At 35.5% G+C, this 27,243-nt stretch overlaps 1 protein-coding gene across 1 annotated transcript in view; it reads left to right on the top strand.

The window, feature by feature from the left end:
- Positions 1 to 12,170: 12,170 nt before the first annotated feature.
- Positions 12,171 to 27,243, top strand: part of LOC123537829 (retinoic acid receptor gamma-like) — a 101,400-nt gene continuing 86,327 nt past the window's right edge. The window contains exons 1-2 of the mRNA XM_045321677.2: positions 12,171 to 13,352; positions 15,026 to 15,133. The gene's annotated coding sequence lies outside the window, so the exon portion shown is untranslated. The remainder of the gene's footprint in view (positions 13,353 to 15,025; positions 15,134 to 27,243) is intronic.

Raw genomic sequence — 27,243 nt, 5'->3', positions numbered from 1 at the left:
GTACGTCACACTTCATTTCCGAGAAATAACTGGAGAACCATTTGACCTAGAACCTTCAAACTTCATAGGATTGTAGGGTTGCTGGAGTAGACGACCCCTATTGATTTTGGGGTCACTCCGTCAAAGGTCAAGGTCACAGGGGCCTGAACATTGAAAACCATTTCCGATCAATAACTAGAGAACCACTTGACCCAGAATGTTGAAACTTCATAGGATGATTGATCATGAAGAGTAGATGACCCCTATTGATTTTGGGGTCACTCCTTCAAAGGTCAAGGTCATAGGGGCCTGAACATTGAAAACCATTTCCAATCAATAACTAGAGAACCACCTGACCCAGAATGTTGAAACTTGATAGGATGATTGGTCATAAAGAGTAGATGACCCCTATTGTTTTTGGGGTCACTCCGTCAAAGGTCAAGGTCACAGGGGCCTGAACATTGAAAACCATTTCTGATCAATAACTAGAGAACCACTTGACCCAGAATGTTGAAACTTTATAGGATGTTGTACATGCAAAGTAGTTGACCCCTATCAATTTTGGGGTCACTCCATTAAAGGTCAAGGTCACAGGGGCCTGAACATTGAAAACCATTTCCGGTCAGTAACTTGAGAACCACTTGACCCAGAATGATGAAACTTAGTAGGATGATTGGTCATGCAGAGTAGATGACCCCTATTGATTTTGGGGTCACTCTGTGAAAGGTCAAGGTCACAGGTGCCCGAACATTGAAAACCATTTCCGGTCAGTAACTTGAGAACCACTTGACCCAGAATGATGAAACTTAGTAGGATGATTGGTCATGCAGAGTAGATGAACCCTAACGATTTTAGGGTCACTCTGTTAAAGGTCAAGGCCACAGGGGCCTGAACATGGAAAACCATTTCCAATTAATAACTTGAGAACCTCTCGACCCAGAATGTTGAAACTTCATAGGATGATTGGTCATAAAGAGTAAATGACCCCTATTGTTTTTGGGGTCACTCCGTTAAAGGTCAAGGTCACAGGGGCCTAAACATTGATAACCAGTTCCGATCAATAACTTGAGAACCACTTGACCCAGAATGTTGAAACTTCATAGGATGATTGAACATGCAGAGTAGATGACCCCTATTGATTTTGGGGTCAGTCTAATAAAGGTCAAGGTCACAGTGGCCTGTTCATGTAAAATCATTTTTTGGAAATAACTTGAGAACCACTTGACCTACAATGTTGAAACTTAATAGGATGATTGGACATGCAGAGTAGATGACCCCTATTTATTTTGAGGTCACTTGATCAAAGGTCAAGGTCACAGGAGCCTGAACAGTGACTTGAGAACCACTAGGCCAAGAGTGTTGAAATTTAGCGGGATGACTGGACATGCCAAGTAGATGATCCCTATTGCAGCCAACCATCAGTGTCTCTTTGACTTTCGCTCCTGACCCCTATTGACTTCGTGCCTATAGGACTTTGCATTGGGGGAGACATGCGATTTTTTACAAAAGCATTTTCTAGTTTTTGTAGGGATTGTGGTAATTTTCGAGCATATACTGTAATGATAAAATAATCAGCAAGATATTGAATACTGTACATGATAATTACATGCCAGTTTCCATTGGCAACAACACATTCTGTCACATTTATATATAAACACCCTTGTTTTTGTCCATAATTAAGTCTGTAAATTGATACAAATTGCCAATCTAATGGGATGACAATTTAGGCCAGTTCGATATTATTGATATGTTAAAAGTACAGTAAACAAAATTGCTAAGAACAGTGAGTACAGTGAATGTGCCAATAATTTATAAACGCTAAAAATTTGTAATTCTTGTAATAACGTCATCATAAGTGTAGGAAAAACTCCTATCTCACCCCTTCCCATTTAGAATTAAATGCAGGTGAACAAAAATGAAATAATTACCATTTTTAAGATGATAATTATTGATTGTAAATGGAATGAATATAATCGGAAAAAATGGCAAGAGGGATTCTCATGGCCGCGAATGGAGAGGAGGGGATTTTGTCTGTATCCCTTTCACAATGATTGAAATTGTTATGAAATTTTAAGAAGTTGTGAATATAATCATGTTTTAAGAAGTGCTGGATAGTTATTTTGTTAAGTGACAAAAATTACGACTGTGGCTGATTTATACCAGCACCACTAAGTCTAAAATCAGAGGTGTCAGAATTTGAAACATAATGTGACTTAGACAGTCGTGTTAATCCTGTCTTTGAAGTTTAGTTCTGTAATCAGTGGACATTTTTTTAACTTTGTGGGACTAGGTGTAGGACCCATTGGGAGGGAAGGATCATACCAAAATAAAAAAAAAAAATCAGAACTTAGCTCTGTTGCTTTTGTTGCAGACGTTTAAGATTTCCCATGCTTTGTGTAAGAAAATAGTGTTGTACAGGATTTTATATTCTTCGTTGAATTTTGGTATACAAGAAAAAGATTTTATCACTCATAGGAATATATATATATACCCAGCTCTGGGGTAACTGTTTACATGGCACTTTTGGAGAGCTTTGCTTCCACCTAAACAGCTACCTTCAAGCTGGGTACTTGCACCTACAACCAGTGAAAAAAATCTTTTATTCTCCACATTAGGTGAAAAGAAATAATTTCACCGAGTTAAAACGAAACAACCCATCTGGTTAACTAAATCAGTTGACCAGCAGACTTCCAGGCAGGTGATTGTAGGGTTTGAATCCTATGACACGCATATATCCTCTGAGATGATTGGCTGAAGACAATTAAACATCTGAGGTCATCTGTCTTCTGAAAATGTGGAGGACAGGATTGTACTGGTAAGGAAGAAGGTGCTACTGGTGGAGAACAGGTTAATACTGACTGGTGGAGAACAGGTTAATACTGACTGGGGGAGGACAGGTTAATACTGACTGGAGGAGGACAGGTTAATACTGACTGGAGGAGGACTGGTTAATACTGACTGGAGGAGATCAGGTTAATACTGACTTGTGGAGAACAGGTTAATACTGACTGGAGGAGGCCAGGTTAATACTGACTGCAGAAGGACAGGTTAATACTGACTGATGGAGGACAGGTTAATACTGACTGGTGGAGAACAGGATAATAATGACTGGAGTAGAACAGATTAATACTGACTGGGGTAGGACAGGTTAATACTGACTGGGGGAGAAGGTAATACGGAAGGAACATACTACTGAGACAGGTTAATACTGACTGGTGGAGACAGGTAAATACTGACTGGTGGAGAACAGGTTAATACCGACTGAAGGAGAACAGATTAATACTGGCTGGGGGAGGACAGGTTAATACTGACTGGTGGAGAACAGGTTAATACTGACTGGAGGAGAACGATTAAACGACGTGGAAGCAATACTGACTGTGGAGAACAGTTAACTACGAGGAACAGATTAATACGACTGGGAGCAGGTAATACTGACTGGGGGAGAACAGGTTAATACTGACTGGTGGAGAACAGGTAAATACGACTGAGAGGGACAGGTTAAATACTGACTAGGGGAGGACAGGTTAATACTGACTGGTGGAGAACAGGTTAATACTGACTGGAGGAGGACAGGTTTATACTGACTGGAGGAGAACAGCTTAATACTGACTGGTGGAGAACAGGTTAATACTGGTAAGGAACATGCTACTTGTAGAGAACAGGTTAATACTGACTGGAGGAGGACAGGTGAACACTGGTATGTAAGCTGCTATTGGTGGAGAACAGAACTAAATACTGACTGGTGGAGAACAGGTCAATACTGACTGGTGGAGAACAGGTCAATACTGACTGGTGGAGAACAGGTTAATACTGACTGGAGGAGACATGTTAATACTGTAAGGACAGGACTTGTAAAGAACAGTTAATACTGACTGGTGGAGAACAGGTTTAAAATACTGACTGAGGAACAGGTAATACTGACTAGTGGGAGGAACAGGTTAATACTGTGAAGGAACATGTAGAGAACAGGTTGATATGAATGGTGGAGAACAAGATAATACTGACTGGTGGAGAACAGGTTAATACTGACTGGTGGAGAACAGGTAAATACTGACTGGAGGAGGAAAGGTTAATACTGACTACGGGAGGACAGGTTAATACTAGTAAGGAACATGCTACTTGTAGAGAACAGGTAAATACTGACTGGTGGAGAACAGGTAAATACTGACTGGAGGAGGACAGGTTAATACTGACTAGGGGAGGACAGGTTAATACTGGTAAGGAACATGTAGAGAACAGGTTAATATTGAATGGTGGAGAACAAGTTAATACTGACTGGTGGAGTACATGTTAATACTGACTGGAGGAGAACAGGTTAATACTGACTGGAGGAGGACAGGTGAACACTGGTATAGCTGACTGGTGGAGAACAGAACTAAATACTGACTGGTGGAGAACAGGTTAATACTGACTGGTGGAGAACAGGTTAATACTGACTGGAGGAGTACATGTTAATACTGACTGGAGGAGAACAGGTTAATACTGGTAAGGAACATGGAACATGCTACTTCTAGAGAACAGGTTAATATTGAATGGTGGGGAACAAGTTAATACTGACTGGTGGTGTACATGTTAATACTGACTGGAGGAGGACAGGTGAACACTGGTAAGTAAGCTGCTATTGGTGGAGAACAGAACTTAATACTGACTGGTGGAGAACAGGTTAATACTGACTGGTGGAGAACAGGTTAATACTGACTGATAGAGAACAGGTTAGTACTGGTAAGGAACCTGCTACTGATGGAGTACAGGTTAATTCAGGTAATAAAGCCGATGCTGGTGGAAAATGGGTTAATACTGACCAGTGGAGACCAGGTTAGTACTGACAAAGAACCCAGAAATACTGGTTAAGTTTACGAAATTCTGAAATAATATTTTGAATACCAACAGAAACTTTTTCATTGAAATGAATGGTGTTCCTGGAAATACTTTTATTAGAACCTTTATGACATTTTGTAGAGTTCAGCTGTAGGTCTAGTACTAAATTAGTTAACCATTGATAATTTGATGATATAGTAACATTTACATTTGGCTGTTGACCAAAGTGCTGGCTCTCATGGATTTAATCATGAAAAATCTGATCTGTATAAAGGCTTGAGCAGTGTCAGGCATTGTTTAGTAGAGACACCAATCTCTTGGATGCCTTATCATTTACCTCATTTAACTCCATTCTATAAACAGCTTGTCATTCTACAGAAAAACCCTTGTCAGATTTCAGTAAGGGCTGGTATGAAGTCTTTATACCCCTACAAAATCTTGTTTTGGGGCTATATTTATGGTGGTGTATTTCACAAATTTAAAAAAAAAAAAAAAAAAAAGAAAAAAAAAACATGCTATGGCTTATTTTTGTTGTTATCTGTATGCAGTGAGACATAACTTTGTTTTTTTTATATGACTGGATTCATCCTTTAATTTAAATGAAGCATATTGGGAGGCATGTGCATTTACTTGAAGCAATTCCTAGTTTTATATGTGAAACACTGTATTAATTTTGTTTCATCAGTTCTAGACGGAAGCATGATTGAACAAAACCTCAACACGGACAACTATATCAAGGGTATGGAGAGCTATCCTATTTGACCAGGCGACAGCATCGGCATTAACACCTTGGTTAAAGTTTTGATGAGATTTCTCTTCTCTTTTTTTTCTGCCATTTCTGGATGGGTTTGCTTTAAACTTACAACAGTTGTTTCTCATCATCACCTACATCATATTACATAGGGGCTATTACTCTCACACCAAATTTACACCAGTCATGCCCCAATTTTACATAGAAGTTAAGGTTAAAGTTTTGGTGCACTTCACTTTATCTCTGTTATAACAAAATGGATCTGACTGAAACTTAAAATAGTTTGTCCACATTAAAACACACGTCATAAATTATTACTTAAGGTTTATAATTCAGGCACCAATTTTTTTCAGAATTATGCCCTCTTTTTACTGAAAATTTTAGGTTAATTTTGATGCATTTTCACTATTTATCTGTTTTCAGATGGGATTTGATTCAAACTTAAAATGATTGTTCAACATCGTCATCCACATCGTATGACACAAGGATAATAATTCTGGTACCAATATTTTATGAATTACCCCCCTTTATACTAAGGATTTGATGCACTTTCACTCTTTAGTCTCTGTTATAACAAACTGGATTTGATTCAAACTTAAAATAATTTTTCCACATCGTCATCACCAACTTAGGACTAAAGGGTTGTAACATTTGCACCAACATTTCATGAATGATTCCCCCTTTTGACTTGGATATTTATTTTAATTTTGATGCACTTTCACACAATATCTGTTATAATTTTATGAATTTGATTCAAACTTAAATATCTTTCTTTCACATCATTGTCCTCATTTTATGACAAAAGGCCTATAACTCCAGTGTAAGTATTTCATGAATTATGTCTCCATTTTTACCTAGGATTCCAGTTTCATTTTAATATTTTTTCACTTTATCTTTGTTGTTACTAAATGGAATTGAATTAGAATTAAAAGGGTTGTTCCCGATCATTACCAACTTCATATGACACAAGTTCCATAATTCTAGCACCAATATGTTATGAATAATGCCCCTTAAAAATTAAAATTTGATTTTTGAATTTTTTCACTTAGAATTTCAGGTTAGCCTTGAAATATTACAAAACAGATTTGATTCAGATTTGAAGTTAAAAGTTGTTCAACATTATTTGTCACATGATATGACAAACATGGTCTTGCAGAAAGTTTCTGTGAGTTTTGTACCATTTATGCGAAGTTAATGTTTTGATATACTTTACCTCTATCTCTGTTATTTCTAAATACATACAACACAGACTTAAACTATTGTCCAATATCTTCATCCAATCCAGTGACAGCTCCAGCTTCCTCAGATGTGCCCAATTTCACTATCTAGCATTGTAATAGTCGAGCGCGCTGTCTCCTGTGACAGCTCTTGTTCATAAAGGCTGTTACTGGAAAGTAGACTGTAATGTCACAGCATGACTTGTAAAAAATCATCCTGTAAACAAACCCATAAAAATGAAGGGAATTTTAATGTAAAGGTTCTTTGTTGTATAAAACTTGAATCAATAGACAGATTTTCTGCCATTTTGAAGCAGGTTGCAACATCTGTGATATGAAAAAATTGCATGGATTCTGACCTGTTCAGTGTAAAACAGTCGTTCATACTAACAGCTCACAGGGACAAAAATTGATCTAATTGTCTTTATGTTTCTGCTTGTTTGGTCAGGGGATAATAAGACCAATTGTGGCTGTCCAAAACAGATAACTTGAGAGGTCATACAGACAAAAAGGCCTTGTTTTTTTACTTCTGCGTCAGATATCAGACATTCTTTCTGCCAGTTTTTTGCTGATTTCTCTGTAAACATGAAATTGTCTAAGATTTTCGAAACTACTGCATGTGTCGCATGTTCTTTGAATTTGTATGGTACAAAAATATGTAGATTCTTTTTCAGTACAGCAAAGACCCTTTTACTTGGGATGGGCTTGTCAACAACAGTAAAAAATATGCTATAACCCTTACTCTGCTAGTCTTTCTATAATGAACTTGTCCATCTTTCAGTTTGGACAGTACCATTAGATTCAATTAAGTGACATTGCAACAAGTAGATTCGATCAAGTGACCTTGCAACAAGTAGATTCAGTCAAGTGATGTTGCAACAAGTAGATTCAGTCAAGTGATGTTGCAACAAGTAGATTCAGTCAAGTCATGTTGCAACAAGTAGATTCAATCAAGTGATGTTGCAACAAGTAGATTCAATCAAGTGACGCTGCAACAAGTAGATTCAGTCAAGTGATGTTGCAACAAGTAGGTCCAATCAAGTGACTGCAATAAGTAGATTCAATCAAGTGTCAATCATGAAATGTTGCAACAAGTAGATTCGACCAAGTGATGTTGCAACAAGTAGATTCAACCAAGTGATGTTGCAACAAGTATATTATTTTTCCTCTTATTGCTCAGCCTTGAGCAAAGACAGCAGAACAATAACCTATACAAATCTATATTTACATTTTAGAACCTTCACTGATACTTATTTTTTGCTTAGTTTGAAGAAAACAACACTTTTCTCTATCATGTTTGCATAGCCATTTTGCAGAGTTTTCAGTTTTGGTTTGGAAAGATTACTTACTTACCTTGTGAAATTGCCATTTCACTGAAACATTGATGTTACCAGTACAGATTGTTGTCAGAAATCTTTTGCCGCAGGACATACAGCGGCCATGTTTAACCACTGCCAGTAGTCATCAAGGTGGCTATATGTCTTGCCACAGAGTACCTGTGATTTTTGTCATTCATTAAGTTTGACACCTTATTTATAGCCATAAGTAACCTCTCTTTATGTTACTGCAACCAACATTTCATTAAGAATCACTAAGCAACATTATGTGTTTCTAAAGCTATGCATTACTTCACACCATTGGGGATGTTTCATCCTCTGTCCCATGGAAGCATTTTTTTTCTTTAAATATGAAGCAACTCTTTGTATGCTGTGTACCGGTAAACAAAAGACAACCTGAAACCAGTATACCCCCCCCCACCCCCCCGACAACAAAGTTGTAAGGGGGGGGTATACTGGTTTCAGGTTGTCTGTCCGTCCGTCTGTAGACACAATCTTGTGCGCACCATCTCTCCTCATCCCCTTGACACAATTTAATGAAACTTCACACAAGTGATCAGTAACAACAGTAGTTGTGCATGGGGCATGTTAGTTTCTTTCAGGAAAAAAAAATTGCAGAGTTATTGGACTTTGTTTTTTGCTACTATACTATATACATAGACACAATCTTGTGCACACCATCTCTCCTCATCCACTTGACACAATTTAATGAAACTTTACACAAGTGATCAGTAACAACAGTAGTTGTGCATGGGGCATGTTAGGTTCTTTCAGAAGGAAAATTTGCTGAGTTACAGGACCTTGTTTTTTGTTACTAAACTATATACATAGGCACAATCTTGTGTGCACCATCTCTCCTCATCCCCTTGACACAATTTAATGAAACTTCACACAAGTGATCAGTAACAGCAGTAGTTGTGCATGGGGCATGTTAGGTTCTTTCAACAACAAAAATTGCAGAGTTACGGGACTTTGTTTCCTGTTAACATACTATGTACATACAGTCTGCATATGCAGTCTTGTGCGCGCCTAATCTTCCAAACCCTTGCACACAATTTAATGAAACTTCACACAAGTGATCAGTACCAACCCTAGTTGTGCATGGTGCATGTTACGTTCTTTTAGATAAATATTCTGCATAGTTATGGGACTTTGTTTTTGTTACTATACTGTATTCATAACGTCTATATACATACAGTCCACATAATTATGCAATCTTGTGTGCATCAAATTGCAATGTACTGTGTCAGTGCATGCGGGGGGGGGGGTACATTCATCACCTTTAGTGATAGCTCTAGTTAACCATGGCAACACATAAATCAATTTGAATGACTAGTTGCAAATGACAAGTTCATAAAGTTGACTTCGTAACAATGTGGTACTGTAAAATAAGAAGTACTTGCTAGGGATAAATTTTCACAAATTTCTTTGTTTTAACCATTTCACGAAAATTCATGAAAAACTACTTTAATTATTTTCTATGTTTTGACGTTTTCACGAAAATTCATGAAAATTATTTTAAATACTTTCATGGGAAGTATTTACTGCTTATGTGAAAATAACACTTATCTTACTAACCCGTTTTTAAATTTTGCAAAAAATTGATTTTCACAAAAATGTCAGATTTTACAGTATTTGAAAGCGAAATTGACATTTTAATAAAAGTGAAACAGCTGCAACACACAACACAAGTTAGGCTATGAAATCTTTTTATGGGAACAATTGCCTTGCAGGCTTATTAATCAATTTTATGCATTTTATTTTTCATAAAGAATTGTGGGGTACCTAACCAAGTGATCACAGTGCTTGTTTGCTGCAATTAAACATTGTAATAATAACCTAAAGACCTGCTCCAGTCCTACCTTTTAACCTTAGCTTGTCACTGAAAAAGCATGAAAATCCTGACTAAGAACAGTGATACCTGTCAAAATAGAGTCTATTTTATATAAAATTCTATAAAAAATACCTGTGGTTTTGCATGCTAAAGTGTGGCGCGTGGCCCTTAACTGTTACCTATTGTAATCATGGGTTGCATACACACAATAGAATTTGAATAGCCGCGGAGCAGGGCTTTAATGCAGTGTGTAAGATACTTAGATTCCATGGGAAACTAATTTTCGTTGATTTGTGATTTTTTTTATCCACAAAATTAAATCCCAACAAAAAAACAAACAAAAATCCCATTCATTTTTAGCTCGACTGTACAAAGTATGGAGAGCTATCCTACTCGACCTGGCATCGGCGATGGCGTCCTTCCACGTCCGCACTTTGGTTAAAGTTTTGATACACTTTCTCTTTATCTTTGTTATTACTTGATGGATTTACTTCAAACTTAAAATAGTCGTTCCTCATCATCACCCATGTCATATGGCACAAGGGTCATAACTCTGGCACCAATATTTCATGAATTATCCCCCCTTTTTACTTAGAATTTCAGGTTAAAGTTTTGGTGCAATTTCACTTTATCTCAATTATTACTAAATTGATTTGATTCAAACTTAAAATAGTTGTTCAACATCATCACCAACATCATATGGCACAAGGGTTATAACTCTGGCACCAATATTTCATAAATTATCCCCCCTCTTTACTTAGAATTTCAGGTTAAAGTTTTGGGGCACTTCCGCTTTATCTCAGTTATTACTAAATGGATTTATTTCAAACTTAAAATAGTTGCTCAACATCATCACCCACATCATGTGGCACAAGGGTCACAACTCTGGCACCAATATTTAATGAATTATCCCCTCTTTTTACTTAGAATTTCAGGTTAAAGTTTTGGTGCACTTTCACTTTATCTCAGTTATTACTAAGTGGATATGATTCAAACTTAAAATAGTTGTTCAACATCATCACTCACATCATATGACACAAGGGCCATAACTCTTGCACGTTTATTACATGAATTATCCCTCCTTTTTACTTATAATTTCAGGTTACAGTTTTGGTGCACTTTCACTCTAACTCAGTTATTACTGAATGGATTTGATTCAAACTTAAAACAGTTATTTCACCTTATTACCTACATCATATGATGCAAGGTCCATAACTCTGGCACCAATGTTTCATGAATTATGCCCCTTTTACTTAGAATTAAAGGTCAATTTTGATGCATTTTCACTATATCTCAGATTATTACAAAATGAATTTGACATGACACAAGGTGCATCACTGTTGCACCAATATTTCATGAATTATGCCCCCTTTTTGCTAAGAATTATACTTAATATTTATTGTGTTGATACACCTGATCTTTATCTCTCATCTTACTTAATACTTTTGACACAGACTCAAGCTATAATCCAATATTTCATCCACGTTGGAGTCATTAAACACTCCAGTGACAGCTCCAGCTTTGTCAAATCTGTCCAGTTTCACTATCCAGCATCGAAATAGTCAAGCGCTCTGTCTCCTGTGACAGCTCTTGTATCTTCAGAAGTTTTTAATCCACAAACTTTTATTGGTTTTGGCAAAAAGCATGAAATTTGCAGCCCACAAAATTAAATGATATAGCAGTATACATTATAAGGAGGCACAGTAATGTAGGGACAGAGCATTTAAGTATTAGATGCCTAACAGTAATCTTTACAAAATGGCATTTTGCTTGGTATATTCTTAAAGGTGACCGTGTTTCGCACTGTTTTGCAATTTTTAAACAACTTTTACCGTGCTGTTTTTTATAAATTTTGTATAACTTATGGTATCTCCTCAAGCTCAAGTAGAGACAAATTTCAAAGTGATGGCCACTATCCAAAACGTTTGCAGAGAACTCATTTTACCATTAATTTTAATAAAAGAAACATCAAACTATTGGTAAACAATTATAGCACAATAAAGTCAATATCATTTTTTCTAGGGTGCCTCAAGTACGGATTATGATACGGAATCTAATCTTCAACATTGAAAATAAGGTCGATATCTTGTAATATAATAATTTACAAAGCTGTATAGGGGAGGGGAGTGCTACTTGAATGACTAGAATATACATTATATGCTTGTAATATCACACACCCAAGGTATTAAAATAATTTTTATTATAAACACAACCATGATTTGTTTTCTATTAAACAAAGAAGACCGAAAATTGTTAATTTATTGAGCAACAAATTCCTTTTTTGTATGTCACAGTTATTACTTCATAGCGTCATAGCATTGGAAAAGAAACCCACATAAAACAGGCAAATATTTGGTAGATGTCGTCGGAAAAGAAACCCACATAAAACAGGCAAATATTTGGTCGATGTCGTCGGAAAAGAAACCCCGGACATAAAACAGGCAAATATTTGGGTGATGTCGTCGGAAAAGAAACCCACATAAAACAGGCAAATATTTGGTCGATGTCGTCGGAAAAGAGACCCACATAAAACAGGCAAATATTTGGTCGATGTTGTCGGAAAAGAGACCCACATAAAACAGGCAAATATTTGGTCGATGTCGTCGGAAAAGAGACCCACATAAAACAGGCAAATATTTGGTCGATGTCGTCGTAAAAGAAACCCACATAAAACAGGCAAATATTTGGTCGATGTCGTCGGAAAAGAAACCCACAAAAAAATGGGAAATATTTGGTGGATGTCGTTGGAAAAGAAACCCACAAAAAAATGGGAAATATTTGGTGGATGTTGTCAGGGATGTACATAATAATCCTAAATAACCTGTTAGAATTGAAATAATATATCTCAAACAGTGATTTGCTCCTAAATAAAATCATTGTCATTTAGATAGATGGTATTATTGAATCACTAGGTCTGCGCCCTCGAGGTATAAGTTCCATCCCATTTAAACTCCAGACAGTGATTTTATTCAACAACAAATGTATTATTTGTAAAATATTGATGATTCTTGCCTTTAGGATTTATTAGCTTTTAGTTTCATAGAAAAAAATTAAGCTTTACACCCTCAGGACTCCAAATGTATCCCGCTGGTGAAAAATGTCTGACGTGGTGATAGTTTTAAGTGTTCACTTCAGGCAGAAGAACCAATTAGATGCAAAGATGCATCTCTGATAGACATAATTATGACTTTAATTGAGTTTGTATGTATTTTCCTGTTTTTATTTTGATAAAAGTGGTATATATCAATCATTCTTCCATTTCCTGTTAATTACTGCTTATAATTTACAGAGTTGAGGAAACTAGATAAGGGAGAGTTCAATTATGCAGATAAGACTGGTAAATGGTCAAGAGAATTGATGTGGAGGCTGTGGAATGATGGAGGTAATCATAGAACTGTGTGGCAGTATGATCAAAGGTACAGATATTGCAATCAAATTCTTCATTTGAGGAGATTTTTTGCCAAGTTTCACCTGTGCAGAGGTATTTTGTTTAGCTGGAATTGGAATATTTTTGGAAAAAATGTCCATTTTCTGAAAAAATTTGTTGCAACACTCAAACTGTACAATATTATTAATTTTTGCTATGGAAAGATACCTAGCTTTTCTAGGGTCAGAGGCTTAAAGGTCAAGGTCACAGGGACCAAAGTTAACTTTCTTGGTCAAAAAGTACAATAGTTACAGCTAAAAATAGAAGAAAATAAACATTTAAATGAATTCTTTGATGGAGCTTTATCAAACCTGTCAGTAGCATCTTGCATGTACCTCTTTCAAGTTTTTCAAATGGTTCCTTTTGGCTTCTTTTAGGTGCTGCCAGAGGTATTAAAAAATGGGGAAAAAAAGCTTTCATGAACTGCTTGATAGCTCTTCACCAAACTTGATCTGCAGCACCCTTAGGCTGCATGGCCCTCTTGTATGTTTTAGGATTCGTATGTCAGAAAATACAAAGGCTACAGTCTTCAGTTTTTACATACAGTGCATTCGCGATGCTACGAATCGCAATTTAACGAAATACCAGTATACTACAAAAAGGTGTTGTGGTCCCGGCTGATTTCCTTCTTATTTCTATGTAACAAAGTCGCGGTTTTACAAAAATGCAATTTTACGAAAAATGCGCTCCTGCGAATGTATTGTTATGCCCTTAAAGCCTGTTTTCAACATGTTTTAGTTTCGATTTTACGAATGTATCGTCTATGTTTTCACACCTTCCATAACGGCGTGAAAATGCTTTAGAGTGGAAAGTGTCACTATCATTTAGCTTAAACAGTGATTAAAGTGTGGAAACTTAGTAATTATATTCAAAGCACATACGCTGTACACTGTGACACAAGTTAGTGGTTATTTTTTTCTCCTATAACTATCCGATCGGATGGCATACAAGACACACTTGCTTTTATACGTCTCAAACAATCGCTGCATAAAGAAAATAAAACAATATTTAAGCCCTGATCGTCTGTATATTGTCATTTTATTATACCAAACAATTCAGTAAAGGGTAGCTGAGGGTATCGGAATATGCAATTGCGATTTTTTTTCTCGTGCAACAATGTACCCTGTATATGTTTTATGTACAGTGAATAAAAAATGAAGAAGAAAAAACAACCCATTCTACATTTTACATACCATCTGAGTTCAAATTCGAATAAGATTTGTAGTAAAACCAGATGTACATATAAAATTGGTATACATGTACTCCGATACGAACATCACGTTTAATAATCACGAGTTACGACATGTAGATATTAAGGTACTGTATAGTGATATTTCCAAGCTACGCTCAAACGAAAATGCGATATTACGAAAAAAACTGCCGGTCCCTTGGCTTTTCGTAGGATCGCGATTGTACTGTACTTATTTGAGGAAAATCCAAATTTGTTTATGAAAGGTCAAGGTCATTAAGACACTGTTTTAATGAAGGGATTAGAATATTTCCAGACAAAAAAAATTGAGTTATGCCCCTCAAGGTGGTTCACTTAATCCTAAAATATTGTGAGCACTTTAGAAAGTTCTCTCTTGAGGAGCTTGAAGCTGTCATGTTATCTTCAAGTATGATTTTATTGCAAATAAACACTCTCAAGAGTGTCTGTTTCAGTTGTGGTGAGAAATTGTTGCATGAAAGCATATGTTTCTAAAGAATATTCCAGCTCCTGTAAGTCCTTGAAGAAGGATGGTTCGAACATACAGCCTGTAGGGGTAGGGGGTAAGTTTTAATGCTTGAAATATATTATGATATATAGGTTAGAAGGTACTAAATGTCTCTGTTGATTCGATGTGAAAATAACAATGTATGACATCTTTTTATCAGCATTTACAGACTTTCACTTTTTGCTAGTCTACTCTTGTCTTGAAGGTCTGTCTAGAGGTAGTAAAAAGATACCAAAAACATATGAGGTTGACCATAAAGCAATGAAACCCCAGTCACAGGACAAAGACACATGATAAAAAGGCTAATGTCGCTTAGGGAGACATCAGGAGGGACCGGCTTTCATTTTCATTTTACCCAGCAAACACAAACTCGGAAGCATGTAACTTAGCTTAAAATCATCCAGGACATTCTTCTTTACAGTCAAGAATCATAAAGCTTATATCTTGCATGGAAATTGCTTTTACTAGGCTGGGAAAATGGCACTATATACTGATATGGACTATATTGAGTGGACAACAAAGGCATATCTGTGAATTACTACCATCTTACCTATAAATGGCCAAACATGTGCTCTATGAGTCAGAGGTGAATGACAAATTTGTACAAAAGTATTATGTCAAGTCACCATAAAGAACACTCACCTTGCTCCAAATGATCAAACTTACAACCTCTAGATTACACCAAATGTTATATCTTCATTTTGACATCTCTGACCACATCGCATAATTCTAATGACTTCAGATTGTTCTAATGATGTCATAACGTTATTGGTTATGTTTTTCCTCTGAATAAGGCTTCAAATTGACACATGTTAGAAAAGAAATAGTAAAACAGTGTTTAAATGTTGGAGCTGTTCTCCATGATATATTTTTACCTCTAGGATGGAAATCTTTTACTGTTTCTTCTTTGGAAAGGAGTGTACTAAGATTTCAAGAATGAAAGCAGCAGTTTAAGGGCTAAAAACAATTTGACCAAAAGATTGACATTAAATTTGTAATTTCATTGTTCTGTGAGAAAGAGAAAATATGAGTCAGATTCTATGTTTGTTCACAGGAGGCATTCACCCTGTACTGAATAAATATCTAGATAATTTGAAAAACCACCCTGTTTTGTTAGATAGGACATTGACATCATCTTTAGAGAATAATGATCGTCTGATCATTGTCAGTAAACTGGTATTGCTAAATAAAATGAAATGTGTCATGGCAAAATTTACTCCATCCATGTTCATCAATGTTTTAATTAGTCTTTAGCCTGCTGGTGGCAAGTGTTTCTGTTTCTGCCTTTGTGTCCAGTGCAGACCAAGATCAGCCTGCACATCTGTGCAGTCTGATCATGGTCTGCACTGTTCGCTATTCAGTCTGTAAATTTTCAGTAAACACCCCTTCGAATAATAAATGGTATTGCCCAAATTGAATGATGGACCAGTCCATTACAGAAATTTAGCAGGCTAAAGGTTAAGTATGAGATTTAGAGTTGGTCTTAAATTCTCAAAAAATTCAAATCTCTGTAACTGCCTTTGAAATAAATCTTCATAGCTGAAACTTTGCACAAGGTTTTATAGCAGTATATGTTATATTTATACTAAGTGCCATTAAAATCCATACAAGAATTACTTTAGGGCAAAAGGTTATTCTAGCATTTTAAATGTCTAGTTTAAAGACATAGAATGTTGATGAATATGTGCCTAATTTTGATATTTCATTCTGTTGTTACAACTAATAGCAGATCTTAAAATGTACCTATTTTGATGTATAGTTTCAATATTTGGTCCCCAGGTATTGAAAAAAAAATTGAGGTGGTACTTGTTTTCGGGATTTCATGATTACGTTTCTCCCTATAGAAGGAGAGATTGTCTATCTGGTAGTTACATGGCCTGATCACTGGTCAGATTTTGATGGAACTTCGCAGCAATTATTTATACAAAGTTCTGGTTTGAAGAATTTTTATGGAGTTATTGCCCTTTCAAGCTTCTTCTAAACCACAGTTTGGATTGTGATGAAACTTTACATAAAGTGTAGCTTTGCATGTTGTCACCATGTACCTTAGTTTGATGATTGATATGGAGTTATTGCTCTTTGATAAAGAAATAATTTATTCCAAACAGTGATTTGTCATTGAATAAAATCATTGTTTTGAGTTCAAATGTGAAGGAATTAAATTAAATATATCACAAGGGCACATCTTTATGACAAAAAAAACTGATATTATTCAAAAGCAACTCACTATAAATTTTGAGATTGACTATGTCACCATTCTTGTATTTCCTTCTGATTGGAGTTGAGCATTAAAAGACCGAAAATACTCCATGTGCTGCCATTGAAGCTGTTTATATCATGTGTTTACTTTTCACTTATAAAGGTACTTTAATAAATAATTATATAAAAGTCATAATTTTAACTACTGCTGTACAAAGTTTTACCTGTCATCTGCCAAAAAATCTTACCACAGTCCTAAAAAATCAGGCGGCAAATATAAATAAGTTGAAATACTCTACAAAGGCGATGATATTTGAATATTCCATTGGGAAACTGAAATACCAATATATTGATGTTTCTAGTAATCTTATGACAAACAGCATTGTTTGAGCCATATCTGTCATCTTGTTTGCTGGTAATTGTAGATGATTGGTTATTTTGATTGTATGGCCCTTTGGTCAATAGAATCTTCTTACCCCACTGACATGACTGCATGGGTTTTCCTGCTTTTCAAAGAAGGAAAAAGATGGGAACTGTTTTTGTATTGACCAGTATTAATGAATTGCACTGAAAATACTTTGAAATGAAAAAAATTGGCCTTGGAAAAAATGTATTCAGCTCTTTTTGCAAGACTCGTTTAGATAAATTTTTGATGTAAATTCATAATTTTTATATCTCTTTGCATCTCTATTTTTACACGCGATATGTCAAACTCGTAGAATCCGAAATTATGCTAGTTGTCAGTAATTTGTCTGTTTACTGTTTCTTCAGACAAACAAAATGATATTTACATAGTCTACTGGGAATTGTAAGAACTAGCTACTCGTGTTCCTTTAATCATTGGATATAGAATATTCCTGTGTCCCAGAAGCTTGTTTTGATCACACTGGCAACTGTTTTGAATAGACATCATTTGGTCATTTTGAATTACTCATGATACTCCATGTTTTTGTGCACATTTTTCAGTGCTGTATATAGAAAATAAAAACTTGTTTGTGAGAGATAATGAAATGTGCAGCACCTCAAGTGCTGGCCAAAGTCGAATTCTGTTAAAACGTATATACTGAATGGACTTCATGGTCCAAAAGTACCAGAAAATACAACAGCAGTGAATCCGAGTATGGGCAGAAGTTTTTACGGCCACCAAACTGCTCTTGTAATAGTTAATACAGAACCACTCCCCACTTTCTTCCAGACTTTTCTAAGCAAATTTTCCATGACAATTCATTTCATGGACTCCTTGACACAAATAAATAATAAACTGGAGAAAAAATCCATTGTTTTAATAACTGTGGTTACTCTGCTGCATGTCATACTCATAAATTCCCAAGTTATGACATTCTGAGGAAATGAGCCGTGCCATGAGAAAACCAACAGTGGGTTTGCGACCAGCATGGATCCAGACCAGCCTGCGCATCCGCGCAGTCTGGTCAGGCTCCATGCTGTTCGCTTTAAAGCCTATTGGAATTAGAGAAACTGTTAGCGAACAGCATGGATCCTGACCAGACTGCGCGGATGCGCAGGCTGGTCTGGATCCATGCTGGTCGCATACCCACTATGTTGGTTTTCCCATGGCATGGCTCAAATACTGTTTTAATATTCCCGGTGGGAAAGTACAAATTTATTGATGTTATTCATAATCTTATTGTCTAGCTGTTTCTGTCTTATGTTTTGCAAACCTGTTTGATCTCTTATTATATATAATTTGTTGTTTAGATCTGATATCATTTTTATCTCGACTATTTTATCACCAGCTATAATAGCTTCTGTGTCACAAAAAAAAAAGTTTTTTATATGTAAGCAGGTTTTGTCTAAAACTACCTGGTCAGTTGCTTTCAAAGTTCTTATACTCTTCAGCCATTATGAGATGACCTGACAGGACATGTACTGTAACTCTAACTTCTAATTTGTATACATACCGTATGTTTCTTTTTAACTTGGAAATTTTGGTTAAAGTTTGGCTTGTTAGCATGTATCCCAAAAACTCCCAGACCAGATGCATTTAAGTTGGCATCATGAGATTACCTCACATGACAAGTTACACAACTCTAGCTTTTATTTCAGAGAAATTATGTCCCTTTTTAACATTGAAATTTTGTTAAAATTTTCAATGTGAGCATGTGTCTCGGAAACTACCAGACCAAATGTTTTCAAATTCTACATGCATTCTCGACATCATGTGGTAACCTCATATGGTATATTGAGATGACCTCTCTCTTGACTTCTGTCTACAGAATTAAGTCCCTTTTTTCAACTTGCAATTACACAGTCTCCTACACAATGAAAGAAGATCTCTGCCATTACAAACATTTTTATCAAGATTTCTATAAATCGTTTTTTTTTTCACCATTTGATATTAGACTTAAGTTACTTAAACTGTCTTTAGAATTTTCAGAGATTTAATGCTAGTGAGGGTGATAAAATAAAGAAAATGAAATTTAAAGCAAGAAAATAATATTTGAAATTCTTTTCAGTGGCCATGTGATTTTCATGGTCACATGGTATTGTTAATGTAGCACTAAGGGAGATAATTGCTGCTTGGAGTTTGTGATTACAGTGTGACCTCCCTTGAAAAACCACCATTTTGAAGACAACAGGTTGCACTTTTGTTATATAGAGGCTGTGCTCTTTGGCGGTTAATATACTAGATTTTTTTCTAACCGGAAGAAAATTTGAGCTGTTTAAATTTAGAGTAGAGTTTACTCTTTGTTATAGATGGAGTTTATGAAGTGAATTCTTCGTGAAAAAGAAACCGATAGGGAGTGACCGTCTAAGGTTTCTTTTTGTCAAAGAATTCTCTTCATGGGCTCTATCTGACATAGTGTGAAATCTACGTTTGACCAATCAGAATAGCAGAGTCAGTAGTGTCGTAATCTCCGCCTACCTTAGACTAACAAAAATGTGTCGGCTTCCATTGAAATACAATAAAGGGGCGGTCATTGGTACGCATGTGCATTCAGTTGACGCTCTTCACTGTGTAGAGCTGTTCTTCAAAAATTATTGCTACAGTCACATTGGTCTTAAGGAATAAGAAACCACATTTTTTTTAAAAATAACTGTTCTGATTGGTCAAAAAAGTAGGTTGCACTCTATGGAGGAGTTTGGAAATTCAGGGTCTCGAATTTGAACCCTGTATTTACCCCATGTCAGTGCATTTATAAATAGGTGAGGAAATCAGTCAGTTGGCAAGGAAGTCTGTGGATATGGAATTCCAGAACCCTGGATAGGCCATCTACAGCCTAAAAATCAGTGTGTGGCATCGTAATTGGTGGAGCTGAACCAGTTATGATGGCAACTGTCTGGCTAACCTTCTAGATAATCTTTTTAAGAATTTATGTAGATCTATTTGTCTTAAATTGTTTTGTTTTTTTACTTACATTGTCTCAGCAGAATTCTGCCCCAGTCTGGTAAGTATGTTACAGGGGGCATAATTATACAAACTTTGAATAGCTTCAGGAGTTATCTCCTGTGAATAAAATATTGGGTCTAAAATAAGTAGGGAGGAGTTTATACATATAGGGGCTTGCAAGCACTGAGGCACATAGAGGTCATGGGGTCTGGAGCACATGCTTCCACTGAACTGTTTGGATGTAAAAGGTCTAATATAAAATAGCTTATGTATATTGCAACAAAATGTAATCAAAGTTGGTGTTGTAGTATGATTTTCGTATTCACCTTGAAACTGGCTTCTGATGGATTTGAAAAGATTACATGTCCAGAAATATTATCAGCATTGACCAATCAATCTTCACTTATCTTGGCAGGGGTTAGAAACCAAGTACACCTGCTACCGTTTGTGAAAACAGAGGCTTAATTAAGATAGCATGGAAGGATTAGGTTGTCTGTTGGCAGCATTTTATACATGTAAAAATTTGTATTTATGTTGATGCTGGCTATAGAATTTCTTATGATAACCTGCCAGTACTACTTTTGTGTATTGCTTGGTTCATATCTCCAGGGAAAATCATAGAAATCCACTTTTTTTTCTGGAAAAAGTGTGGACATGATCATGTTCCACATAATTTCCCCGCTTTCTCAACAGACTGTCCGCATTTTACAAAGGTCTATGGAGATCTGAGCTAAGGTTTGACAGCCTTGATATCCTTAGGACACCGGGCACATTTTTATGCAATCTCGCCAAGCATATACATTGTATATGTTTTTGACAAACAGAAAATGATGTCACTCGGCCTTCAGCTATTTCCGGAAGTAAAGAAAATGAAAGTAGACATGCTAAACTTGAAAATGAAAGTCACCTTTGCATTGGTCGATAGTCAGGGGTCACGCGCAGGGGTCACCTCGTCAAAATGTATGCGCGTGGACTTCTTCTTTTTTTTTGCTAATGGGGAGTCAATTTTCAGCATTTTCTGATGATTTGAAATTACCTGGGCTTTAGCACGACATGTTGGCTTTTCATCTACGAAAACATATTTGAACTCGGAATAAACGCAAATCCCATAGGGGTCCGTAACGGAGCGCAAGGGTACACAGAGATTTTTGGAACTTCGTCAAATCACTCAAAAAGGTCCTTTTTGATGTCAGAGCTCCAGATAACATTTTGCATCAATTAGGTAAGTACCCAACCTTTTTTCAAAAATTGGGTATCCTGATTTTCATCTGGGTAAAATCAATTTTTGATACCCAGAGATTTTGCTGAAATTGGGTATTTTCCTAAAAGCAACAACATAAAACCTTTAAGTTCTTATCGGTCTCAGTGTAAATATCTATGACCATCCGTTGAATACCATGAACAAAGCACTAACTTTGCAGCTTAGTCTGATTTGGTCATTTTCCTCTTGTATTAAAACCCATGGAAATTTCACTTTCCATTCATTAAATGTCTTTTTGCTAGCATGATTGCCTGAATGTGCCTAAGGTTTCTGCACATGGTCGAATTTCGCTTACAATATCATTGATGATTTTATGCACAATAACGCTGCTTTCGGTTACACACTGTAAGAATATCGTCAAGTATGTATTTTACAATTACCTCTCCTTCGGTAGAACTACTAGCGGCGGTAAAGTAGCTAAAGAATGACATTTTTCTGTGTATATTTTGACACCGTTGATTTTTTCCTACCTCACGACACCATTTTCACAAAACCTCAGCAGACATTTTATTCTACTTTAATTTTGAATAAGCGCCTAGTGACACGGCGAGAAGTAACATTATCATTCGGCTTATAGATGGATATTCGGCCCCTTACGCATGGTCGTGAAAGTTTTACGTATCGGGAGTTTTTCTATGTTTTCTTGTAAGCTAAATTTCAATTTTAATTGGGTATTTACTTATTTTTACTGTGTATTTACGCAAATACGCTGGTTATCTGGAGCTCTGGATGTTGTCTGAAAGTGTCAGTATATGCCTTGGATGTAAGATATTTCAGTATTTGAGAGCAGCAGACCTAGACATTTCAGAAATATTTTCAAAATGAATTTCATTTAATAAATGTTGATTCTACGGAAGCGTGAAAGGGCCATCAGACACTAATACGTTTTATTACGTTACACGTGCAGAAAGGATGTGGAAAAAAGAATTGACACTTAAATAGCACTATTTATTTAGAAAACAAGTTTGGTTGTGTTTGTGAATATTTGCATGGATTTCAAAAAATGGACAACTGTAACTCTGCTATTTATCTCCTCATTAGTAATGCCAGTGTCTTTGTTATTGGCTGCACCCTGAGATATATTCTGTAATCATCTGTGATTGCAGAGAGAAGTGTCACTCAGACCTCACAATCCATACTTGTACCAAAGCCTTTAAGACCTCAGACTGCATACCAAAATCGGGCCTTTATGGCCTTAGTGTGTACCTGTACCAAGCCTTTATGACCTCAGTGCATACCTGTACCAAACCTTTATGATCTCAGTGCATATCTGTACCAAGTCTTTATGACCTCAGTGCATACCTGTACCAAACCTTTATGACCTCAGTGCATACCTGTACCAAGCCTTTATGACCTCAGTGCATACCTGTACCAAGCCTTTATGACCTCAGTGCATACCTGTACCAAGCCTTTATGACCTCAGTGCATACCTGTACCAAGCCTTTATGACCTCATACCAAGCCTTAATGACCTCAGTGCATACCTGTACCAAGCCTTTATGACCTCAGTGCATACCTGTACCAAGCCATTATGATCTCAGTGCATACCTGTACCAAGCCTTTTTGACCTTGGTGCATCATGTGACTTATGTTTGTAAACAGAAGCACATGTTACTGGAACAAGGATAGGCATCACTTAGATTACAAAACTGGTTCTTCTAAAAACATTTCAGATTAAACAATGTCATGTTTTTTTTTTTCAACTTGTTATATATTTCATTTAAGATTTCTTTCAGTTGTGTTCAAAAGTTGAAACTGCATTTATAAAAAAAAAAAATCAGATAATGTTTGTTATTAATTGAATTTGAGATTTAATATTGATACATATTTGCAACAAAATGTGTATAAATATGTGAATATATAATTTTGTACAATATTACATAATAATTGATTTTAGTACAATGGAGACAGTTCATCAAGGTGCTCCGACATCATTTATCATTTATAAACTGCGTAATTACACATGAAGAAAAGTTTTGAATTCCTCACCATTACAATGGTATATGAACAGAACTAATACCCGAAACTCTCTTGGAACCATCTAATGAAAGGACAAACCCAAATGAAAGGGGGTTGATGTACCTGTGCTATGTTCTTTGGGATAATATGTACAAAAAAACCCTCTCCACCTGCTCAGTTAGGCCAAGATTGACAAAATTCCTACTTACTTAAAATTACCAGTAGATTTTTTGAATTATATCAATTTGTGTAAAAGATGTTTTTATCATACTGAAAAATGTAATTTTTAAAATTTCTTTTTTCAGTATAATTATATAGAGTTCTGTTGTTTAACAAAATCAAAGGGTATATTTTGTCCTCCCTTGTCAAATTTGTAGTGTGAAGGGGGTGGGGGATGTATTTTTTCGTATACATTCGCATTCTTTAAATTGCTGTAAAGTTTATTTAACTGGTAAATTTAATCCACCAAAATCTCAAAATAAATACCTGCATCTACCACACAATGTAATGTGTCTGGTTATCCTAGCTCTGTGTTGACAATTTTTGCAAAGTCAATGCCTGAGGCCGGACATGATGTAATGGAGAGGTCAGTAATCGGTCAGTCCAGGCCATTTGACCCAACACAAGTAATATATACACTGTATAACAAACTGACCATTTGTGTAAATGAAGGGGGCTCTCCATGGGATAATAAATAAAGGTAATATAGGGTAAATATATCAGGGATGGGATACTGGATGTGAAATAGAAAGATTATGAAAAAATTAAGCTAGGAATTTAAGTGCAAAAGCGTATAAATTTCAAGTTTGTATTACTTTGTAGGACTATAATATACAGTTTCCCTGAGCTTCCAGAAAAAGATATTTTGATATATACTCTAAGATATAAATATTTTGTAAAGGTTGGAAATGTACGGTGCCAGTAAAGTGACATGTGAAACTTTTTTTTATTTTGTAAAAACGAAATGTTATTTTGTACAATCGTACAAACGAAATCTTGTTTCGTACAAACAAAATCTTGTTTCATACAAACGAAATCTTACGAAATGTTATTTCATAAAAACAAAATGTTATTTTGTTAAAACGAAATTACGAAAGAAGATTTCCGTTTTTACGAAACAAGATTTCGTTTTTACGAAATAATAATTGGTTTTTACAAAATCTTAAAACGAAACAAAAAAAGTTCCACATGTCACTTTACGGGCACTGTAGAAATGCACATAAGGGTTTGGGACAAACACTTTTGCAGACACTTAGTTGTAGATCCATTAGCAGGAACATTGTATCAACAAATGAATAGAACAATTAGATTTAGCTAACCAAAAGCTTTCTTCTAGCGCATAGGGAAGGAACAATAAATCAGAAATTCAAAAAAATAATCCAGTTTTAATAAGCAAAAAATAATGTGATAAAATATTATCACTGTTACTGGTAGTATTGATACATAACTCAGTATGATTGCAATGTTACAATTTATATCATAAATTATGCATGTACTGATAAAAATGAGACCCCATAAAAAAATTGACATAAAATGACCCCAGTAATCAATCAGAAACTTGTCAGATTTCACAACCCCTCCCCCCTGCAGGGACCTCATCTAGGTTATTACTCCTTGGAGGCATTACTTTGATCAAGCAGCATTATTAGTGTGTGTTGATATTAGTACAGCTATAGATAGTATCCAATACACTATAACCACAGTATTTGATGATCTTTTACTTTTCTGATCAAGTGTTGGACTAGATTTGCCAGTGATTTTTGGTGGGACTTATTATACAGTTATTGGATGATATCCTATTTAGAGTATTGTAGTGAACTACTTATTGATCAGATGGATTTTGTAATGTAAGAATTGGCAGCTTTTGACCTGGGTATACTCTTCCTGAAAATTTGGAATATATCATTTAAATGTAAGTTTGTTATTGTATAGGTATTTAAGTAAATATTAATAAGTGAAACATTATGAAAAAAAGAAAAAGTGGATGTTTTTATGAAAACTATTAAGTAATATAGGGCACATGTTGCAGTCATGTTATAATCTCATGTTATTGCATAAAAACATGTTTCATTTTAAACCTTTAGTTCCGTGCTTTAACTGTAGGTCAGAATTATGCCAGAGAAAATAAAATCAAGGATTTAAAAAACAACAACAGGGCAGTAGGGCAGTTTTTATTTTGCAAAAGTGTTAGGTTATGTCATTTCTCAGGTTTCATATATTCTGTTAGGATTTGAAAGATCTATCAAATAGAGTTAGATCCCAGTAAGAATTGTATGATTTATTATTTTTTTTTACAAAAGTTTGTAATTATCCCTCCTTATTAAAAATGCTGAGATTTGTTTAAAAATTTCAATGTAATTTCTAGTTATACATTTTGCATTTGATAGTATTGGCAGATAATTTGAAAGTCTGAATCTAAAGGAATTATTTAAAACTGTGTGTAGCTACAGAATTCAGTCATTTTCAAAAAGGGAGGTAATGAAGACTCGTCAGACTTGCATTTCTAATGAATTTCAGCTAAATGTATAACATTGTTAACGTGTATCAGTAGCAACTATAATACTTTAGGTCTTTTATTTGTTTAATTTCTTAGGCAAAGTATATACTTGTGCTAAAATAACTCTGTCTTACTTTGGAGCCAGGATAGGAGAATCAAATTTTAAAAACATACCAATGAAATTCTAACTTGTATAAAGCGTAAAGTGAACAGAAAAATTAAATCAGTTGTTCAATTGTCAAACAAACCGAAGCCAATACTTGACCAAAATCTCGTTAATACTTAAAAACTTGACAAATTTGATAAGTATCACTGTATTGATATTAGTGTATATATGTTGCTGTGTTTTAATTGCCTACCAGTATATATATTAAACTATTCCCACCCCTCCCCCTCTAGGCAAAGTCCCCAAGAGTTAATTTGACCAAGGTAGACAAAAAACGCCTTTGATTTTGTTAAGTAAAAACTTAGAAAAAATTTGTTTTCATTAATTGAAAAAGTTATCCATCGTACTGAAAAGCAAAAGCTCAAAAGAGGAATTATGTCTGCCTTTGTCCATATTATTAGCTGTCTGGTTGGTAAGACAATTTTATTTTGCAATCTGGTTTGACTGATATTATCTTAGTATATACCATGAAAACAGGAATATTTGGTAAACAAACAACATCTTTACCATCAATCTATAAATCCACTACTGTCCCATATGACTGGATACTTAAAATATTTTCTAAAAGTTGTCCCCCTTTAAAAACGAAGGGTTGTCTAGAAATGAAAATAAACTGTTGCTGAAAACTATGTTCTACTTTAGTTATGTGAAATTTCAACTCTGGGACATTATCGCAAATGCATCAAAATGAAGATATGTAACAGTTCTTTGAAAATGCTGTGTTTTTAAAGGCAT

This window comes from Mercenaria mercenaria, chromosome 18 (assembly GCF_021730395.1).
Source record: "Mercenaria mercenaria strain notata chromosome 18, MADL_Memer_1, whole genome shotgun sequence".
Taxonomy (NCBI): Eukaryota; Metazoa; Mollusca; class Bivalvia; order Venerida; family Veneridae; genus Mercenaria; species Mercenaria mercenaria.
Note: the sequence above shows the minus strand (reverse complement) of the source record. Positions and strands in the feature narration are given on the sequence as shown.